Genomic DNA, 12,822 nt, shown 5'->3' with positions numbered 1-12,822 from the left:
TTATCCATTCAAATACGTTGAACTAAATGTTGGCTACACTTCAGTTTAATTGTTTCGCGTTTGTATGCTTGCTAATTGCTAATAAAGAATCGAATACACATCACCGTTGTTGCCAGTACTGAAAGAAGAAGCGGAACATGCTATGAACAAAATGCGAAAGGGTCAATCATCCGGACCAGATCACATTCTGGTTGAACTGTATGAAGCGCTGAAGGATTTTGGTGCAGAGTAATTAAAAACCTTATTGAATAGAATATACAACAGTGGCAAAGTACCAGATCTTTTAAAGACAATGTTCATTACACTGCCAAAAAAAACAGGTGCAATGGAGTGTGGGCAATACAGAAAAATTAGTTTAATGAGCCAACTCACAAAAATTCTATTTAGAATCATCATGCAAAGAATAAGAAACAAAATTATACCAGAGATCAAAAAAGAACTGAGCAGCTTTGTCGAAGACAAAGGAAAATCAAACGCCACTTATATTCTCAGGAATATTATCGAAATACCAATAGAAGTACAACAAGATTTATACTTCTGCTTCTTTGATGACACAAAAGCCTTTGACACAGTGAAACACCAGGTAATCTTGGAAATGCTTAGAGAAATTAATATCGACGGAAAAGATCCAAGAATAAGCAGGGATCTCTGCTGGCAACAAAGTTCAGCCATACGGGTAGACGAGATTGGTAAATATCAGGCAATAAAGCGAAGAGTCAGACAGGGTTGTGTTCTATCACCAGACCTGTTCTCCCTGTACGGTGAAAACATGATGAGAACCATACAAGACCTACGTGGAATAAGTATAGGAGGATACAATTTCACCAACCTCTGCAATGCAGATGATACAGTACTGATAACAAAAAGGGAAGTAAATTTGCAGATATTGTGGTTCCAGTAATGTCATCATCGAGAATGCCAGCTTAAGTCACTATCTGCTCCGGAAAATGCGTATGAAGCCCCGTTAACACAAAAAATAGTGTTTCTCGGATGTATTTGAACTGATAAGGGGGAAAGAATGGGGAAAAATAATAGAAATTTAAAAAAACGACCCTGTGGAGCCTGCGCCCGAGAGGAGTGCAGCGAGCAGCTCTCCAACTCGACCGCGTGCTAGCGAGGCAGACGCTGGGCCTCGTTCAAGCGAAGTGGCGAATATGATCGAAATTCTGAAAGAGATACGGGAGTTCCAGAAAGATATAAAACAGCAACTACATGATATTAAGTCAAAGCTCGCCAACGTCAATCAAAAATTAGCAGTGTCAGAGATTCGAATTGAGAAGGTGGAAGATCGCGTTCAAAACGTGGCACGGATACTAAGTAGTATGATAAAAATATTAAATCAACGAGAAGGTAAAATGCTTGACCTGGAGGGAAGATCACGGCGGAAAAATATCTGAATCTACAACGTTCCCGAAGGAGAACGTTCGGGAATGTTCTCGAACTGGAGATTGAAATGGAGCTGGAATTTGAGAGAGCGCATCGTGCGCTTGTCCCGAAACCTACCCGCGATAGAGCAGATAAGCCACGCTCAATAATAATTAAATTCCTTCGATACAGTACCAAGGCGGAGATTCTATAAAGGGCCTGAGGTAAGAAGAGGGTGTTTTCAGATGATAAATTAATATATTTCCACTAAGGTTACCCCCGCCCCCCGGGGTCCTGCAGAAACATAAAGAATGCTCTGAAGCAGACCGAATACTACAGCAAGAAACGATTAGATTTGAAACTCCGTAAACTGCTAAACTTCCGAGTGTTTTATCAAGATGGGATCCGACTATATCAGACAGTGGAAGAGGCGACTACAGAGATGAAGACCAGAGGGCTGTCCGTCAGAGTGATCAAACCGAGGGAAAGCCTGGCAGAGGAATTATTCTGCTCCGCTTGGGAAATAGTGCGAGAATCGAGAAGGCAGGAGACGGGAGGAGGCCAAGAGAAGAGGATCAGGAAGAGACTGGGAGTTTTGCAAAGACAGCCCTCACCCCCTCCAGAAGAGCCATAACGTTTGGCTAACTTTTAAAATGCTGAGAAGCTAAACGGAAGCAAAATTAGACGGTGATATCCCTATCTCGAGAAATACATATTATAATGTGGATTTCATATTACTCAGTTATTCTTTTTTATTCGCTCGTTAGCTCAACGCAGGGTCACTTACCAGAGACCTCAGCCTTGGAGTGACACATTCGTTGCCATTTTTGTTAATATTTGCATTTCTTGGTTCTTATTTGTTCAGGGAGTAGATCGATCAAGTTTTATTCTGCTAATTTCAATGATACATTGACAGAGAAATACAGATGTCTAAGGACAAAGTAAAATACATTTCTTTTCATGTCAGTGGGCTATTATATCCAATCAAACATAAGGGAATTTTATCTGAAATAAAAAAAAATGAACAAGCCCATCTAGTATATTTACAGGAAACTCATTTAAGTGATAATGAGCATAAAGAAAAACTAAAGAGAATGGGTTTCACTAGTTTATTTTTCTCCTCATATAAATCAGGACATAGGAGAGGAGTTGCTATTCTTATCTCGAGTAAGCTAAATTTTGAAAAAAAAATTCGAAGTTGGAGATTGTTACGTACCCTGTAACTAGGTCATTTACCAGCAAAGATAGAGAGGTCCGTTGAAGTCTGATGGTAATATTTTTAAAAGTCTATTTATAAAGGGGCACAAAACTAAGATTAATATAAACATTCAGATAACATACGTCGTCACTACTCAATCTAAATACGCGGGTCTAATAATAACCATCAATAAGAAACAGCTCGATCGTTTGTCTAGGGGATAATATATTGTCCAATGGAAATATAAAAGTCACTCAGTTCCTGCAGGCTTCACCCTTTGGGGACTGCTGGGTTTTCACTTGTTGGAGAGAGAGAAAGTGCTGAGGAAAGAAACTTGCCTGGGTCTTTTATGAAGCAAATCCGTTGAATCAGTGGAGCGGGCTTCCCTGTTGTTAGCTAAAAGCTGTTTTCCGTGGTTCCAGCCACCGATTGCAGCCACGGAATCGAACGCACGTGACTTCCTTCAAATGGCTTCCCGTTACTACGGGATTGTTAGCGTTTCTTCTGGTGCGTTTAAAGGGGTTGTTCCCCCAGACCCTCTTTTATACTTCCTCACGGGGTCTCAGATGTCAATCAGGCTGGGATGATGCAATCTCTCTCTCAACCAGCCCACTTTGCCCGAGGGCTTGCACGTAGCATAGTCCCCAATCCACAAACGTGGTCTCCAGGAGACAATGGTCAATGTCGCATTATTTTGCATCGCTGGGGAACGAGGCGTCCGGCACGTCTCTCTCCCATTTCCTGGGTCTACTGACCCTCCTCCCCAACTAGTGCTCTTGCGATTCTCACAAAGGAGGGGGCTGCGGGCATAACACCTCCCCTCTTAACAGCATTTTTTACCAGCGGTTAAAAACGGAGTCGTACAGAGTCTTACAGGATTTTAGAATCTAACACAATACACAAGCTTTTCTTTTCACTACAGAGCAATACAGGTATGCATTTAATTCAACATCCAAACGGTTAACGATTGCAGTGGCATTTCCTTTAATATTGTAACAACTTGTACCTCACTAAAGTCTCGTAGCATCAGACTTCAACTTAATAACCACCTTTTTTTTTCAGCAACAAAACTAAGGAGTTGTGATCTTCGCTTATGTGCATCTACAAAAGTTTATGTGAATACTAATCGTTTCGGTCGTTTCACTTAACCAGCAGGTTTCCAAGGGGGCTGTCTTTATTATTCACAGGCTTTGGCGCAATACCGTACAACCTGCTTTGCTGTTTAAAACGGCATCGCCATTAACCGTCGCCTCTTTTCCGGTGAGTTCCCCCGACTTGAGTAATTTGGCGTGGTAAACTCCCGCCCACCTCTTTCATAGGAGTTATTTCATCAACACCGGTTCCCAAACTTAGACCATTTCCACCCAATTCTTTAATTTTACCCAGGTGGCTAGCCCTTCTGTCAGGACCCTTCAGGCTATTGATTTTTAATTCGAACTCTTCGTTCAAGTAGCATTTCGAAATCGGCCTCTTCACACTCCATCCTGGCATAAAAATAGAGTGGGGGGTCCCGCTATCTCCAGGCTCACTCTGTAAGCGATCTGCCGGGTTTAAAATTTCTTCATTCGACTTGGGAACTACAGAATTTCAGTTTCCTTCAATAATAATCCTCATCTCCCTATTCTTAAATTCTGCATTAACTTTGAACCCACCTTCGAGTACAAACAGCGGGGACTCATACTTCCCACGGTTACCAAGGTTAACCCTTTTTCCACTGAACCAAGTCTATCTGACCCACAAGGACGGCAGCCCCGTTCCACTGAATCAAATTGCTCAGACTTCTTCTGAGCTCCGTTACTCGGTTCAGTACCACGTGCATCCCCATCTTAGACACACTCAAACGGGACATTGGCCTCTTCCAGGCTTTCAATACCCGTACCCTTTTAAAATTCTAAGTTCCCCCGTTTCTCCCAGGTACTCTCTGGGCAACTCCCTTCCGGAGTAAACTCAACCCTGCGGGCTGAAACAAACTCATCTGCCAACCCAGCAGACTTCTTCGAGGTAAGGGCACACTTTTCATATAGGGCTGCCCTCATTTCATTATCGGGAACACCTTTAGATGTTTTAACTTCCTCAAACAGTTCTGCCACACCAGACAGATCATCCTTGTCCAACTCTGGACCTCTTAACCGCTCCATCGGTTCCTCATCTTTATTTTCTGCCTCTAGGAACTTTCTCCTCACTAACGGCAGATCTACCTCTGCTCCCTTACCCTCTTTCACTTTACTACTCTTCGTTTTACCACGCTCTAAACCCTCGTGGTACAGGGTCGGTAGAAACATCTCGGACAAATCAAAACTGGCCAGATTTAAACTGCTCTTGTTCTCAGCTGCCTTTCTCGACAGGCTGCGAGTGACAGCGCATGCGGGATAGATCTGGGACTCTAGGGGCGGGGCCACCGCACTCGCCGGTCGACGGGTCGGTATCGTGGCTGCCCAAACCTTACCACCGGCTAAATCGTTACCGAGAAGGACGTCCGCGTCAGTTCTCGGGAACTCTGATGGCACCCCTATTTCAAAGGGTCCAGACACCAGCTCACAATCCATAATGACCTCATGTAAAGGCACCATTTCTATCTTTTTACTGATTCCCTTCACCGCTACCATGCCCGTTTTTCAACCAAATTCTAGTACCTTACTGCTGATCAACGACAGCTCAGCCCCCGAGTCTCTCCAGATTCCTACGGGAATTGGTGGTTCCCCCTTCCTCAAAGTCACGCTTCCGTGTGTCAGACATGTCTCAGATCCTTCTCGTACTCTGTCTACCCGGTGCTCTCTTGTCGATTTACTGATTACCACGGCACACCCGATAGGGACTGCAGCTTTCCCTTTTCCTATCTCTTTCCTCGGAGCAAAGCATCGAGATGCAATATGCCCTCCCTTTCCACAATTAAAACAGGTCAAGCCCGGAAACCTCAGGCCGTCTTACCTTTCCCCCTCAACCTTACCGCTAGCTCCTGGTGGGACCTCTGCCTTACTCGTCGGTCTTTCTCGATCGTTCCCACTGTCTCTCTGGGAACTTTTATTCGAGGAAAAGTTTGTCTTGTGGGTTAGGGCATATTCATCCGCGAACCTAGCAAATTCTTAAATGGGTCTTAAATTCTTAAATTCTTAAATTCGGCGTCTCATTCAAATACATCCAGATGTCCTCCGAAACACAACCTTTAAATTCCTCAATCAAAAGTAACTCCCTGAGATGCCCATAATCCTCGTCCACTTTTTCCGCGGTGCACCTTTGGTCCAAGAGCACACCCTTCTCAGGGGCAAACTCGGTATACGTCTGATTCCACCCTTTTCGTAGATTTCTGAACTTTTGTCTATGTGCTTCAGCTACTAGCTCGTAACCCCGGAGAATGGCCGCCTTTACTTGGTCATATTTCTCTTCCCCTTCCCCCTCCGTGGACAACGCCGCATATGCCCGCTGGGCCTTCACTCTTAACACACTTTGTAACAACGCCACCCACTGCTGTCTGGGCCACTTCTGATTCACTGCCACCTTTTCAAAAAGCAAGAAATAACTATCAACATCCGTCTCCTCGAACGGGGGTACTAACCTCAACACCCGACTGACATCAAACCGCTCCTCTCGGTCCGAACACTGACTTCGTTGCTCTTGCTTTAATTTCTCCATCTCCAAGTCATGTTTCCTGTGTCTCTCTGCCTCCTTCTCCTTCTCGACCCTTTCCTTCTCCTTCTCGGCCCTTTCCTTCTCCTTCTCAGCTGCTTCCAGCTCTTTTAGCTGAAATTCATGCTCTCTTTCTTTCTCGGCCCTCTCTCTCTCTCTCACGCGGCCCTTTCCTTCTCTATTTCCAGCTGTTTTAAATTAATTTCATGTTCCCACCTTAATTTCTCCAACTCTAACTGAGCCGCCCCTCTAGCTGGTACCTTTTTAGGGATATTTTCCAATACCTCAGGTGCAAACAGCTCCTTCTCAATGTAATACTGAGTTATTGCCCTTCGCACATCCCGCTTTTTCATTGACGACCTCACCTCTGCGAGGTTTAATCCCTTCGACAAATGTACCGTCTGATTTGGTGGCCGCCTCTAGCGCCCCCAGAGTCGGGTTTCCTATAAATTCATCCACATACATTTTTGCTGGTTTCCCGTCTGGCTACCCGCGTACCAGATCCAAGTTTGGACTTACAATCCCGATTCACTGGCCCTACAATTTGGTATCAAATCACGAGACGGGATCCTCAAGTTGTTACGTACCCCGTAACTAGGTCATTTACCAGCAAAGATAGAGAGGTCCGTTGAAGTCTGATGGTACTATTTTTAAAAGTCTTTATTTATAAAGGGGCACAAAAATAAGATTAATATAAACATTTAGATAACATACGTCGTCACTACTCAATCTAAAAGCGCGGGTCTAATAATACCCATCAATAAGAAACAGCTCGATCTTTTGACTAGGGGATAATATATTGTCCGATGGAAATATAAAAGGCACTCAGTTCCTGCACGCTTCACCCTTTGGGGACTGCTGGGGATTCACTTGTTGAAGAGAGAGAGAAATTTGTGAGAAAAGAAACTTGCCCGGGTTTTTTTATGAAGCAAATCCGTTGAGTCAGGGGAGCGGGCTTCCCCGTTGTTAGCTAAACGCTGTTTGCCGTGGTTCCAGCCACCGATTCCAGCCACGGAATCGAACGCACGTGGCTTCCTTCAAATGGCTTCCCGTTACTACGGGATTGTTAGCGTTTCTTCTGGTGCGTTTAAAGGGGTTGTTCCCCCAGACCCTCTTTTATACTTCCTCACGGGGTCTCAGATGTCAATCAGGCTGGGATGATGCAATCTCTCTCTCAACCAGCCCACTTTGCCCGAGGGCTTGCACGTAGCATAGTCCCCAATCCACAAACGTGGTCTCCAGGAGACAATGGTCAATGTCGCATTATTTTGCATCGCTGGGGAACGAGGCATCCGGCACGTCTCTCTCCCATTTCCTGGGTCTACTGACCCCCCCCCCCCAGCTAATGCTCTTGCGATTCTCACAAAGGAGGGGGCTGCGGGCATAACAGAGATAAAGAGGGCAGATATATTCTGGTAAGGGGGAATATAGACGGATATTAAGTTACTCTATTGAACATACATTTACCCCTGGGAAGTGATATCGGTTTCTTTCAGAAAATTACTGATATTATGGTAGCAGAAACAGAAGGTCTCCTCATATGTGGGGGAGACTTAAATTTATAATTACAGACTAATTTAGACTCCTTTAATAGAAAACCCTTCGAAATAAAATCCTTACATAAGAAAGTTAAAACACCTTCTGAGGATGTTGGTTTAATTGATATATGGAGGGACCTTTTCCCTGACAGAAGGGATTACACTCATTTTTCTGCTCCCCATTCTGTATATACAAGAATAGATAATTTTATAACATTTGTAAAAGACAAAGACAAGGTAAACACATGAGAAATTGGGGCAATAGATGTAAGTGACCATGCACCTACATATTTATCTGTAGATTTTGACCTACAACTAAAGAATACTATTTGGAAACTAAATTCAAGACTACTCAATGATCTGTACTTTAAGAAACAAATTAAAAAAGAAATTGGTGTCTACTTAGAATTTAATGATAATGGAGAGGTTTCGTCTCTCATTTTATGGGATACTGAAGTCTGCCTTAAGAAGGAAATTTGTAGCGATATCTTCATAGGAGAAAAAATAAGGAATAAAACATTAGAGGAATTACAAAATAGGCTGAAGGAACTAGAGAAAAAACACAAATAGAATTTGGCACAGGATACATTAGTGGAAATTTTAAAAAATAGGAATGGAATTAATAGTTTGGCTACGCAAGAAATCAGGAAAAATTTAATGTTTCTGAAACAGAAACATTATGAAAGTGGATCAAAGCCTTTGAAAATACTGGCGTGGAAACTGAAAAAAAAATAGCAGAAAATACAATTCATAGAATTAGGGACCCAACAACGAAAATGATAAAAAAAAAAGCTAAGCGAAATTCAAGAAGCTCTTGAAGTGTTTTACAAATCTCTTATGTTACAAAGTTCCAGGGGGATGCATAACCCAAATTTACACCTTCTTGAATTCTCTAGAGTTACCCACTTAAGCGAAGAACAAAATAGAACGATGACTGCTAAAATAACTGAAGTTGAATTAAAAGCTCCAATTAGTAGGCTTAAATTAAGCAAGTCACCAGGATTAGATGGGTATATGGCAGAGCGGTACAAAGAATTTAAAAATGAGTTAATTCCTGTTTTACTCCACACACTGAACTGGGCTCTAAGAAAGGCACAAATGCCACCCAGTTGGAAGTAAGCGATAATCTCAACTATACCGAAAGAGGGCAAGGATAAAATAGAATGCAGGTCATTTAGAACAATATCCATTCTTAATGTAGATTATAGGTTATTTTCAATGGACAATAGACAATAGATAATAGGTGCAGAAGAAGACCATTCGGCTCTTCTAGCCTACACCGCCATGCTGAGACCATGGCTGATCATCTACTATCAATACCCAGTTCCTGCCTTGTCCCCATATCCCTTGATTTCACTATTCATAAGACACTTATCTAGCTCCTTCTTGAAAGCATCCAGAGAGTTGGCCTCCACTGCTTTCTGACGCAGTGCATTCCACACCTCCACAACTCTATGGGAGAAGAAGTTTTTCCTTAACTCTGTCCTAACTGACCTACCCCTTATTCTTAAACCGTGCCCTCTGGTACTGGACTCTCCCAGCATCTGGAACATATTTCCTGCCTCTATCTTGTCCAGTCCCTTAATAATCTTATATGTTGCAATCATATCCCCTCTCAATCTCCTTAATTCCAGCGTGTACAAGCCCAGTCTCTCTAACCACTCTGAGTAAGACAGTCCGGACATCCCATGAATTAACCTTGTGAATCTACACTGCACATCCTCTACAGCCAGGATGTCCTTCCGTAAACCTGGAAACCAAAACTGTACACAATATTCCAGGTGTGATCTCACCAGGGCCCTGTACAAATGCAAAAGGATTTCCTTGCTCTTGTCCTGCATTCCATTTGTAATAAAGGCCAACTTTCCATCAGTCTTCTTCACTGCCTGCTGCACTTGCTCATTCACCTTCAGTGACTGATGAACAAGGACTCCTAGATCTCTTTGTATTTCTCCCTTACCTAACTCTACACTGTTCAGATAATAATCTGCCTTGGGATAATAATATCCCAAAGTGGATAACCTCACACTTCTTCACATTAAATGTCATCTGCAAATTATCTGCCCACTCACCCAGCCTATCCAAGTCACCCTGAATTCTCCTAGCATCTTCATCGCATGTCACACTGCCACCCAGCAGTGATTGCTGATGTTATTCTCCATGCCTTCATCTAAATTGTTGATGTAAATCGTAAACAGCTGTGGTCCCAATACCGAGCCCTAAGGCCCCCCGCTAGTCACCACTTGCCATTCCGAGAAACACCCATTCACCGCAAGCTTTTGCTTTCTATGTGCCAACCAGTTTTCTATCCATGTCAATGTCTTCTCCCCAAAGCCATGAGCTCTGATTTTACCCACCAATCTCCTCTGAGTGACTTTATCAAATGCCTTCTGAAAATCGCGGTACACTACATCCACTGGATCTCCCTTGTCTAACTTCCTGGTTACATCCTCGAAAAACTCCAATATATTAGTCAAGCATAATTTACCCTTGGTAAATCCATGCTGGTTCGGCCCAGTCCTATCAATGCTATCTACATATGCCACTATTTCATCTTTAATAGTGGACTCTAGCATCTTCCCCACTACTGATGTTAGACTAACATAGTTAGTTAGTTCTCTGTTTTTTCCCTCCCTCCTACCTTAAAAAGTGGGATAACATTAGCCATTCTCCAATCCTTATGAACTGATCCTGAATCTAAGGAACATTGGGAAATGATTATCAATGCATCCGCAATTTCCAGAGCTACCTCCTTTAGTACACTAGAATACAGACCATCTGGACCTCGGGATTTGTTAGCCTTCAGTCCTACCAGTCTACTCATCACCGTTTCCTTTCTAATGTCAATCTGTTTCAGTTCCTCTGTTACCCTATGTCCTTGGCCCATCCATACATCTGGGAGATTGCTTGTGTCTTCCCTTGTGAAGACAGATCTAAAGTACTCATTAATTTTTTCTGCCATTTCTCTGCTTCCCATAACAATTTCACCCAATTCATTCTTCAAGGGCCCAACATTGTTCTTAACTATCTTCTTTCTCCTCACATACCTAAAAATGCTTTTGCTATCTTCCTTTATATTTCTGGCTAGCTTGCGTTCGTATCTCATGTTTTCCCCCCGTATTGCCTTTTTAGTTAAGTTCTGTTGTTTCTTAAAAAAATCCCAATCCTCTGTCTTCCCACTCAACTTAGCTCTATCATACTTCTTTTTTTTAATGCTATGCAGTCTCTGACTTCCGTTGTCAACCACTGTGGCCCCTTTCCCCCCTTTGAATCCTTCCTTCTCCGGGGGATGAACTGATTTTGCACCTTGTGCATTATTCCCAAGAATACCTGCCATTGCTCTTCCACTGTCTTTTCTGCTAGGATATATGTCCATTTAACTTTGGCCAGCTCCTCCCTCGTGGCTCCATAGTCTCCTTTGATCAACTGCAACACTGACACCTCTCAAATTGCAGATAAAAACTTATCATGTCATGGTCACTACCTCCTGAGGGCTCATTTATTTTAAGATCGTTTATTAAATCCTATTCATTACATAACACTAAATCCAGAATAGCCTCGTGCCTGGTCTGCTCTCGTACAAGCTGTTCCAAGAATGCATCCCTTAGGCACTCTACAAACTCCCTATCCTGTGGTCCAGCACCAACCTGATTCTCCCAGTTCACCTGCATGTTGAAATCCCCCATAACTACTGCGACATTACCTTTGCCGCATGCCAATGTTAACTCCATATTCAACTTGCACCCAATATCCATGCTACTGTTTGGGGGCCTGTAGACAACACCCATAAGGGTCTTCTTGCCCTTACTGTTCCTCAGTTCAATCCGCACAGACTCTACTTCTCCTGATCCTATGTCCCCCCTTGCAAAGGACTGAATCTCAGTCCTCACCAACAGGGCCACCCCACCCCCTCTGCCCACATTTCTGTCCCGACGATAGCACGTATACCCTTGTACATTCATTTCCCAGGTTTGATCCCCCTGCAGCCATGTCTCCGTTATCCCAACAACATCATAGTTACCCATTTGCACCTGAGCTTCAAGCTCATCCGCCTGATTTCTGACACCGTGCATTCAGATATAGAATTTTCCGTCCATTTCTCCTCTCTCTGTTTAAATCGCTCCCTATTGTGCTTAACCCAGCTCCCCGAACTCCCATCGGACTATACGCCCCTTGAATTTTTTTGTCCTTCGTAAATTTACCTATTCTTTCTGCACATTTAACTCCATGTCCCGTCAGACCATCCCTCTGTACATGTGTCCTCCTTACCACTTGTTCCGCATCGCCTTTCTCTACTACACACTTAACTATACACTACTACACACTTAATTACCTCCATCATGGCTAAACGATTAGAGGAGTTTCTAACCATACTGATAGGTAACGATCTGACAGGTTTTATACGACAACGCGAAACACAAGACAAAATACGAAGGACACTACACCTTTTTGATCATATACAAAAAAATAAATCGAAGCAATAGTGATAAGAGTGGACGCTGAAACGGCTTTTGATTCGGTTAATTGGAATTTTCTTTCCAGAGTTTTACATAGATTTGGTTTCCAAGACACAATTATTAAAACTATACAGACACTATATGATAACCCTACTGCTAGGGATTAAAATGAATGGATATTTATCAAATAGTCTTATCCTAGAAAGGGGCAGAAGACAGGGTCGTGTATGGTCAGCACTACTCTTTGCATTATATCTGGACCCATTAGCTCAGGGGTGTCAAACTCATTTTAGGTCACGGGCCGGATTGGGCAAAATGCAGCTTCATGCGGGCCGGATCAGTCGGGCGCGGGCGAACGCAGTTTTCATTGCCTCCGTTTTTTCAGCCTGTTCTCATGTGTCTCAGTCTCTGCTATAACTACAAAGTGTTTCACTTCACAAATTCCGTTTCTTATGAGAAAGGCTGCTGAGCAGGCATTAGTTTTTATGATTGGTATCAACTTACAATCATAGGCTTCATATCGCCGGGCCATTAATAATTAAAATAATAGATCTATCTAAAATGATCTCGCGGGCCGGATATCATTGTACTCCGGGCCGGATATGGCCCGCGGTCCTTGAGTTTGACACCTATGCATTAG

The sequence above is a fragment of the Hypanus sabinus genome, unplaced genomic scaffold, assembly GCF_030144855.1.
Source record: "Hypanus sabinus isolate sHypSab1 unplaced genomic scaffold, sHypSab1.hap1 scaffold_581, whole genome shotgun sequence".
In the NCBI taxonomy this organism is placed as follows: Eukaryota; Metazoa; Chordata; class Chondrichthyes; order Myliobatiformes; family Dasyatidae; genus Hypanus; species Hypanus sabinus.
The sequence above is the reverse complement of the archived record's forward strand: the minus strand, read 5'-3'. Positions refer to the sequence as shown.